We start from the raw sequence: 10000 nt of genomic DNA on the forward strand, positions 1-10000 counted from the left end.
TAGCGGGCGGAGATTAGCGTGTTATTGCACGCCGTTTTCTGCTGGAGGGAGAGAAAGAAGCAGAGGGATGGACGGAAGGAGTAGGAGGAGGCAGATAAGGGCGAGCGCCCTGATTGGACAACACTTCCACCCAAACCTTGTTCTCCAACCCTTCACTCCCCTGCTGTGCTTCCTCCCTGGATGGGCTGTCGCCACGGCAACGTAATGAGCCATCCCGTTTGTGTGTGGATGTGTGTGTGTGTGTGTTCTTGTATTTCTACCCTGCTTGGCACTCAGCATCAAGGCTTGGAATTGGGGGTTAAATCACCAAAAATGATTCCCGGGCGCGGCACCGCTGCTGCCCACTGCTCCCCTCACCTCCCAGGGGGTGATCAAGGGGATGGGTCAAATCCAGAGGACAAATTTCACCACACCTAGTGTGTGTGTGTGTGACAATCATTGGTACTTTAACTCGCACTTAACTTCTTGAGACTGGGTCTCGGTTTTAAAAGTGCTCCCCCGCTGGTCAACATATGAAATAACAAGTGTGTGTAGGAAATTATAATGCGCCCTCTTTGGCCATACTTAATAAAAATAAATAAATAAATAATTGTGTATATAGAGACATACTGTAATAACTTCAAGTAGATAATGAAGATTGAAAAGCAATTACAAACTAAACAAAAATGTACTAAAAGTAGTCTTTTTCTCACAATGTGTCGACTTTTTTCTTGTAAAATTGGGAACAATTTCTCATATTCTTTCTGTTTCTCTAACACTGCAATATTTTCTTGTAAAATTACTACTTTTTTATGTAAAATTGTTACTTTTTACTGCAAAACGGTGAAATTAGTCATATGAAATTCTGACTTATCACAATATTGCCTTTTTTTTTTTTTGTTCTCGTAAAATAGTGACATTTTTATGAGTCAAAATTGTACTTTTGCCATAATTTTCTCAAGTAAAATTCTGATTATTATTATAATAGTGCCAAAATGTTAGTTTGCTTATGAAATTGTGACTTTTGTCGAGTAAAATGACGACTCTTTTCATAAAATTGCCAACATTTTAAGCCTTTCTTGTAAAATTGCGACTGTTATTAAGTAAAATTCCAAATTTTAATCATAATATTGCACAAATGTTCCGTTTTTATTGTCAAATTTTGACTTGCGTTGAGTAAAATTACAACTTTTATTATAATACTTTTTCCTGTGAAATTCCAACTCATTTTTCACAACAAGCTTTTCCATATTTGCATAGTATGTGTATATTATTAATGTTGTAAATACACTTCTAGAAAGGGTGGTCGTAAAGAGGGAGGCATTTTTCTCAGGTCTCAAGAAGGTAAAAAATACAAGAATGTGTGTGTGTGTGTGTGTGTGTGTGTGTGTGTGTGTGTGTGTGTGCGCGCCCTCAGCGTCAGACATTTGGATAATCTTCACTCTCATTTATATGCAAAGTCAGCATAAGGAAAAATTGGTGTGTGTGTGTGTGTGTGTGTGTGTGTGTGTGTGTGTGTGTGTGTGTGTGTGTGTGTTCCTCCCATGAGCACACCAGGAAGACATTTTGCACCAAAAAAAACCCCCAACTTGAAAAGAATCACCTTTTCTAAAGCTTTCCCAGTCTTGTTCTCATTACAGTTTTTTTTTGTCTGTTTCCAGCGGTGACATTTTTAGGTCAGCCCTCGCTCACTTTCAACATCATGGCGGCGCCGCGATGCCTTCACGTGCAAGGTGAAGTCGAATTTCCCCTCAAGGGGGGAAGTGATCTCCCGCCATGTTCCCACACACACTTCTCACCCGGCTCCTGTTTGAAGAGGGCGAGACTGGAGTTGGAGTCGACAGCTGTCACACACACACACTTGTGCCAAGGTGTGACACACACACACAACCACACACGCACACACACACACTCTTGTATTTGTTACCTTCTTGAGAAAAATGCCTAGCTATATAAAGAAGTGTATTTACAACATTAATAATATATACATACTATGCACATATAAAAAAGCTTGTGAAAAATGAGTTGGAATTTCACAAGAAAAAGGTCACAATGTCACAAGAAAAACTTAGAATTTTGGCAATGTTATAATAAAAGTCGTAATTTTACTCAACGCAAGTCAAAATTTTACAAAAAAACTGAACATTTGTGCAATATTATGAAAAGAGTCGTCATTTTACTCAACAAAACTCAGTTTTAAAAGAAAACTTAAAAATGTTGGCAATATAATAATAATCTGAATTTTACTTGGCAAAATTGTGACAAAAGTCATAATTTTACTGCGAAAATGTCGCTATTTTACGAGAACAACAAACAAATTGGCAATATTGTGATAAAAGTCAGAATTTTTTGACAAAAGTCACCATTTCGCATTAAAAAGTAATAATTTTCCATTGAAAAGTAACAATTTTACGAGAAAATATTGCAATATTGCAGAAACAGAAAGAATATGAGTTGGAATTTCACAAGAAAAAGGTCAAAATGTCACAAGAAAAACGTAGAATTTTGGCAGTATTATAATTAAGGACATGATTTTACTCAGCGCAAGTCAAAATTTTACAAGAAAAACTGAACATCCGTGCAATATTATGATAAAAGTTGGAATTTTACTCAATAACAGTCGCAATTTTACAGGAAAAGCTTAACATTTTGGCAATTTTATGAAAAGAGTCGTCATTTTACTCAACAAAACTCAGTTTTATAAGAAAACTTAAAAATGTTGGCAATATAATAATAATCGGAATTTTACTTGGCAAAATTGTGACAAAAGTCATAATTTTACTGCGAAAATGTCGCTATTTTACGAGAACAACAAACAAATTGTCAATATTGTGATAAAAGTCAGAATTTTATGACAAATGTCACCATTTCGCATTAAAAAGTAATAATTTTACATTGAAAAGTAACAATTTTACGAGAAAATATTGCAATATTGCAGAAACAGAAAGAATATGAGAAATATGAGTTGGAATTTCACAAGAAAAAGGTCAAAATGTCACAAGAAAAACGTAGAATTTTGGCAGTATTATAATTAAGGACAGGATTTTACTCAACGCAAGTCAAAATTTTACAAGAAAAACTGAACATCCGTGCAATATTATGATAAAAGTTGGAATTTTACTCAACAACAGTCGCAATTTTACAAGAAAAGCTTAACATTTTGGCAATTTTATGAAAAGAGTCGTCATCTTACTCAACAAAACTCACAATTTTATAAGAACACTTAAAAATGTTGACAACATTATAATAATAATCTGAATTTTACTTGGCAAAATTGTGACAAAAGTCATAATTTTTCTCTGAAAATGTCACTATTTTACAAGAACAACAAAAAATTGGCAATATTGTGATAAAAGTCTGAATTTTATGACAAATGTCACCATTTTGCAAAAAAAAGTAATAATTTTACATTGAAAAGTAACAATTTTACAAGAAAATATTGCAATATTGCAGAAACAGAAAGAATATGAGAAATATGAGTTGGAATTTCACAAGAAAAAGGTCAAAATGTCACAAGAAAAACGTAGAATTTTGGCAGTATTATAATTAAGGACATGATTTTACTCAACGCAAGTCGAAATTTTACAAGAAAAACTGAACATTCGTGCAATATTATGATAAAAGTTGGAATTTTACTCAATAACAGTCGCAATTTTACAAGAAAAGCTTAACATTTTGGCAATTTTATGAAAAGAGTCGTCATTTTACTCAACAAAACTCAGTTTTATAAGAAAACTTAAAAATGTTGGCAATATAATAATAATCGGAATTTTACTTGGCAAAATTGTGACAAAAGTCATCATTTTACTGCGAAAATGTCGCTATTTTACGAGAACAACAAACAAATTGGCAATATTGTGATAAAAGTCTGAATTTTATGACAAATGTCACCATTTCGCATTAAAAAGTAATAATTTTACATTGAAAAGTAACAATTTTACAAGAAAATATTGCAATATTGCAGAAACAGAAAGAATATGAGAAATATGAGTTGGAATTTCACAAGAAAAAGGTCAAAATGTCAAAAGAAAAAACGTAGAATTTTGGCAGTATTATAATTAAGGACAGGATTTTACTCAACGCAAGTCGAAATTTTACAAGAAAAACTGAACATTCGTGCAATATTATGATAAAAGTTGGAATTTTACTCAACAACAGTCGCAATTTTACAAGAAAATCTTAACATTTTGGCAATTTTATGAAAAGATTCGTCATTTTACTCAACAAAACTCAGTTTTATAAGAACACTTAAAAATGTTGGCAATATAATAATAATCGGGATTTTACTTGGCAAAATTGTGACAAAAGTCATAATTTTACTGCGAAAATGTCGCTATTTTACGAGAACAACAAACAAATTTGCAACATTGTGATAAAAGTCAGAATTTTATGACAAATGTCACCATTTCGCATTAAAAAGTAATAATTTTACATTGAAAAGTAACAATTTTACAAGAAAATATTGCAGAAACAGAAAGAATATGAGAAATATGAGTTGGAATTTCACAAGAAAAAGGTCACAATGTCACAAGAAAAACGTAGAATTTTGGCAGTATTATAATTAAGGACAGGATTTTACTCAACGCAAGTCGAAATTTTACAAGAAAAACTGAACATCCGTGCAATATTATGATAAAAGTTGGAATTTTACTCAACAACAGTCGCAATTTTACAAGAAAAGCTTAACATTTTGGCAATTTTATGAAAAGAGTCGTCATTTTACTCAACAAAACTCACAATTTTATAAGAACACTTAAAAATGTTGACAACATTATAATAATAATCGGAATTTTACTTGGCAAAATTGTGACAAAAGTCATAATTTTACTGCGAAAATGTCGCTATTTTACGAGAACAACAAACAAATTGTCAATATTGTGATAAAAGTCGGAATTTTTTGACATGTCACCATTTTGCATTAAAAAGTAATAATTTTACATTGAAAAGTAACAATTTTACAAGAAAATATTGCAATATTGCAGAAACAGAAAGAATATGAGAAATATGAGTTGGAATTTCACAAGAAAAAGGTCACAATGTCACAAGAAAAACGTAGAATTTTGGCAGTATTAATAATTAAGGACAGGATTTTACTCAACGCAAGTCAAAATTTTACAAGAAAAACTGAACATTCGTGCAATATTATGATAAAAGTTGGAATTTTACTCAACAACAGTCGCAATTTTACAAGAAAAGCTTAACATTTTGGCAATTTTATGAAAAGAGTCGTCATTCTACTCAACAAAACTCACAATTTTATAAGAACACTTAAAAATGTTGACAACATTATAATAATAATCTGAATTTTACTTGGCAAAATTGTGACAAAAGTCATAATTTTTCTCTGAAAATGTCGCTATTTTACGAGAACAACAAAAAATTGGCAATATTGTGATACGTCAGAATTTTATATGACAAATGTCACCATTTTGCATTAAAAAGTAATAACTTTACATCAAAAAGTGACAATTTTACAAGAAAATACTGAAATGTTACAGAAACAGACAGAATATGAGAAATTGTTCCCAATTTTATAAGAAAAAAGTCGACACATTGTGAGAAAAAGACTGATTTTAGTAAATTTTTAAAATGTATTTGTTTGTAATTGTTTTTTATTTACTTCAAGTTATTACAGTATTTCTCTATATACATATTTATTTATTTTTTAAAAATCAATTTTAGCCAAAGGGGGCGCATTTCAATTTCTTACACACACTTGTTATTTCATATGTTGACCAGAGGGGGGGGGAGCACTTTTAAAAGCGACACACAGTCAAGTTGAAAAATCCCTCCTTTTTGGTACCACCGTCATTTTGATAGATGTCACCAGCAGGGGGTGCAAATGAGATCTCTATTTTTTTGTTTTTTGTAACGTGCTTAAGGGCGATGACAAAGGAGTCAGGGACCACAGATGGCCCCGGTGCCGCGCTTTGGACAACCCAGCTATAGAAGCTAACTACTATAGTCTTAATAGCGTAGTGTATTTGTTCATCCTATGGTCACATATGGTTGTCTTACGTCAGCACCGGAAGTCGTAAAATCAGCTGTTAACCTGGCGGTTTTTTCAGGGGTGAATAGGGAAGTCCTTCTTTAGCTGCCATCTTGTTTGATCATATATTGCTGCCTTTGCACCTGTCAATGTTTACTTTTGTATGCACTGTAAATCGACAAAAAAATCCTGACTTTGGAGCAATGTTCACGGACTCTAGAATTTGACTCTCTATTACAGGGGTCACCAACCTTATTGAAACCAAGAGCTACTTCTTGGGTACTGATTAATGCGAAGGGCTACCACTTTGATACACATCCAATTTGCTCAATTTACCTTTAACTGTATGTTATTATTAATAGTTAATGATATTTACACTTAATTGAACGGTTTAAAAGAGGAGAAAACACGAAAAAAATGACAATTACATTTTGAAACATAGTTTATCTTCAATTTCGACTCTTTAAAATTCAAAATTCAACCGAAAAAAAGAAGAGAAAAACTAGCTAATTCGAATCTTTTTGAAAAAATTAAAAAAAGAATTTATGGAACATCATTAGTAATTTTTCCTGATTAACATTAATTTTAGAATTTTGATGACATGTTTTAAACTGGTTAAAATCCAATCTACACCTTGTTAGAATATATAACAAATTGGACCAAGCTATATTTCTAACAAAGACAAATCATTATTTCTTCTAGATTTTCCAGAACAAAAATTTTAAAAGAAATTCAAAAGACTTTGAAATCAGATTTAAATTTGATTCTACAGATTTTCTGGATTTGCCAGATTAATTTTTTTGAATTTTAATCATAATAAGTTTGAATAAATATTTCACAAATATTCTTTGTCGAAAAAACAGAAGCTAAAATGAAAAATTAAATTAAAATGTATTTATTATTCTTTACAATAAAAAAAATAAATTTACTTGAACATTGATTTAAATTGTCAGGAAAGAAGAGGAAGGAATATAACAGGTAAAAAGGTATATGTGTTTAAAAATCCTAAAATCATTTTTAAGGTTGTATTTTTTCTCTAAAATTGTCTTTCTGAAAGTTATAAGAAGCAAAGTGAAAAAATTAATGAATTTATTTAAACAAAAGAAGACCAAGTCTTTAAAATATTTTCTGGGATTTTCAAATTCTATTTGAGTTTTGTCTCTCTTAGAATTAAAAATGTCGGGCAAAGCGAGACCAGCTTGTTAGTAAATAAATAAAATTAAAAAAATAGAGGCAGCTCACTGGTAAGTGCTGCTATTTGAGCTATTTTTAGAACAGGCCAGCGGGCTACTCATCTGGTCCTTACGGGCTACCTGGTGCCCGCGGGCACCACGTTGGTGACCCCTGCTCTATTAGATGCAATGTTATTGGGACCATGATTTATGTCATCACTTGTTCACACCTCCTCATATGGAAGATACTTTTCCTTCTTCATGTCTCCAGAATAGTTGAAATACAAGAACACACACACACGCACACACACACACACACACACACACACACACACACACACACACACACACACACACACACACACACACACACACACACACACACACACACACACACACACACACACACACACACACACACACATACCTCTGATTCTCTCTCCGTCAAAGTGTTTTAAGGGAAGAGATTCCCCCAATCAGTGGCAGTGTTGATATGAGCAAGTTTTAATCCCACTTTGGAGAGAGGGGGGTTACTTCCACATTCACGCAGGATCAAAAGCTTTCAGGGGATTTTGGAGCTTGTGTATGCATTTTTATATTTGTTTTATTTTTATGAAGCGAGGGGAGGGGGGGTCCTGGGGGCTTTGACACAGATGTGAATGTAGGAAAACAAAAACATGCTTACTGTAAATACACACCTTAGCCCCACAACACACACACACACACACATGTTGTCATTTCATATTTACACTGTCAGGAAAAAAATGACAGCTCAGTTGCAGAATTTTACCGGAAAATTAACAGTGGTACTTTATTTTTGAAAAATGTTTTTTTTTCTTAGTTTTTTTAACTGCAAAATTGAGTTATTTATTTTTACCGTGTTTTTATAGCACCATGCTTCCTGAACTTAACCTCCCACCCCCCTGAAAAAAAAAAAGTACCAGATATGCACATGACATACAATATGATCATGCAATACATTATACGTAGCACATTTTTCGGACTATAAGGCACACTTAAAATCCTTTCATTTTCTCAAAAATCGACATTGTGCCTTACTGACCTCGAAGCTATTTTATTTGGTACACGATGTAATAAAAAGTGTGACCAGTAGATGGCACTCACACATAGGAGATACGTGTAGACTGCAAGATGACGCCAGTAAACGACACCACAACTTTAAATGTTCCATTGAGAATATAGAACATTACACATGGCACTCAAAAAATCTGTCAAAATGTTTTTAGTACAACTTTGGTCAACTTTGAAGCTGCACCGCTCGATGGATTGTCGGCGCATTAAACATACGAGTATTATTATGGTGTGTGTATAAGGACCCCAAAATGGCACCTATGAGCAGACATATTATCAAACGTTTTGTTTCACAATAATATGCAAAAGCAACTTTTCTTAACTTCTGGTACCTGCTGATCTGTATTTGGGATCTGCATAAGTCCTGAAAATGTGTGCGCCTCCGCCTTTGTAGTCCATAATCTTGTTCTTTTTCACTATCTTCTTGTTATGAGACATTCATCCTCCACTGTTGCCATTTCTAATATAAAGTAGTGTAGAGCAGTGTTTTTCAACCACTGTGCCGCGGCACACTAGTGTGCCGTGAGATACAGTCTGGTGTGCCGTGGGAGATGATCTAATTTCACCTATTTGGGTTAAAAATATTTTTTGCAAACCCGTAATTATAGTCTGCAAAATATGTGTGGTTGTTGAGTGTCGGTGCTGTCTAGAGCTCGTCAGAGTAACCGTGTAATACTCTACCATATCAGTAGGTGGCAGCCGGTAGCTACCGTATTTTTCGGAGTATAAGTCGCTCCGGAGTATAAGTCGCACTGGCTGAAAATGTATAATAAAGAAGGAATAAAACATATATAAGTCGCACTGGAGTATAAGTCGCATTTTTGGGGGAAATTTATTTGATAAAAGCCAACACCAAGAATAGACATTTGAAAGGCAATTTAAAATGTCTAAAGAATAGTGAACAACAGGCTGAATAAGTGTACGTTATATGAGGCATAAATAACCAACTGGTATGTTAACGTAACATATTATGGTAAGAGTCATTCAAATAACTATAACATATAGAACATGCTATACGTTTACCAAACAATCTGTCACTCCTAATCGCTAAATCCCATGAAATCTTATACGTCTAGTCTCTTACGTGAATGAGATCAATAATATTATTGGATATTTTACGCTAATGTGTTAATCATTTCACATATAAGTCGCTCCTGAGTATAAGTCACACCCCCGGCCAAACTATAAAAAAAAACTGCGACTTATAGTCCGAAAAATACAGTAATTGCTTTGTAGATGTGGGAAACAGCGGGAGGCAGCGTGCAGGTAAAAAGGTGTCTAATGCTTGAACCAAAAATAAACAAAAGGTGAGTGCCCCTAAGAAAAGGCATCGAAGCTTAGGGAAGGCTATGCATAACGAAACTAAAACTGAACTGGCTACAAAGTAAACAAAAACAGAATGCTGGACGACAGCAAAGACTTACTGTGGAGCAAAGACGGCGTCCACAATGTACATCCGAACATGACAATCATCAATGTTCTCACAAAGAAGGATAAAAACAATGGAAATATTCTTGATTGCCAAAACAAAATATCGCTCAAAGGAAGACATGAAACTGCAACAGGAAAATACCAAAAAAGAGAAAAAGCCACCAAAATAGGAGTGCAAGACAAGAACTAAAAGACTACACACAAAAAAACAGCAAAAAACTCAAAATAAGTCACGGTGTGATGTGACAGTACACCTACTTTGAGACAAGAGCTATAGTGATGCATGCTTGGTTATGCTTTAAAGTCATATCCAACAATTGCGACAACGACTTTTTAC

This window comes from Entelurus aequoreus, linkage group LG20 (assembly GCF_033978785.1).
Source record: "Entelurus aequoreus isolate RoL-2023_Sb linkage group LG20, RoL_Eaeq_v1.1, whole genome shotgun sequence".
Taxonomy (NCBI): domain Eukaryota; kingdom Metazoa; phylum Chordata; class Actinopteri; order Syngnathiformes; family Syngnathidae; genus Entelurus; species Entelurus aequoreus.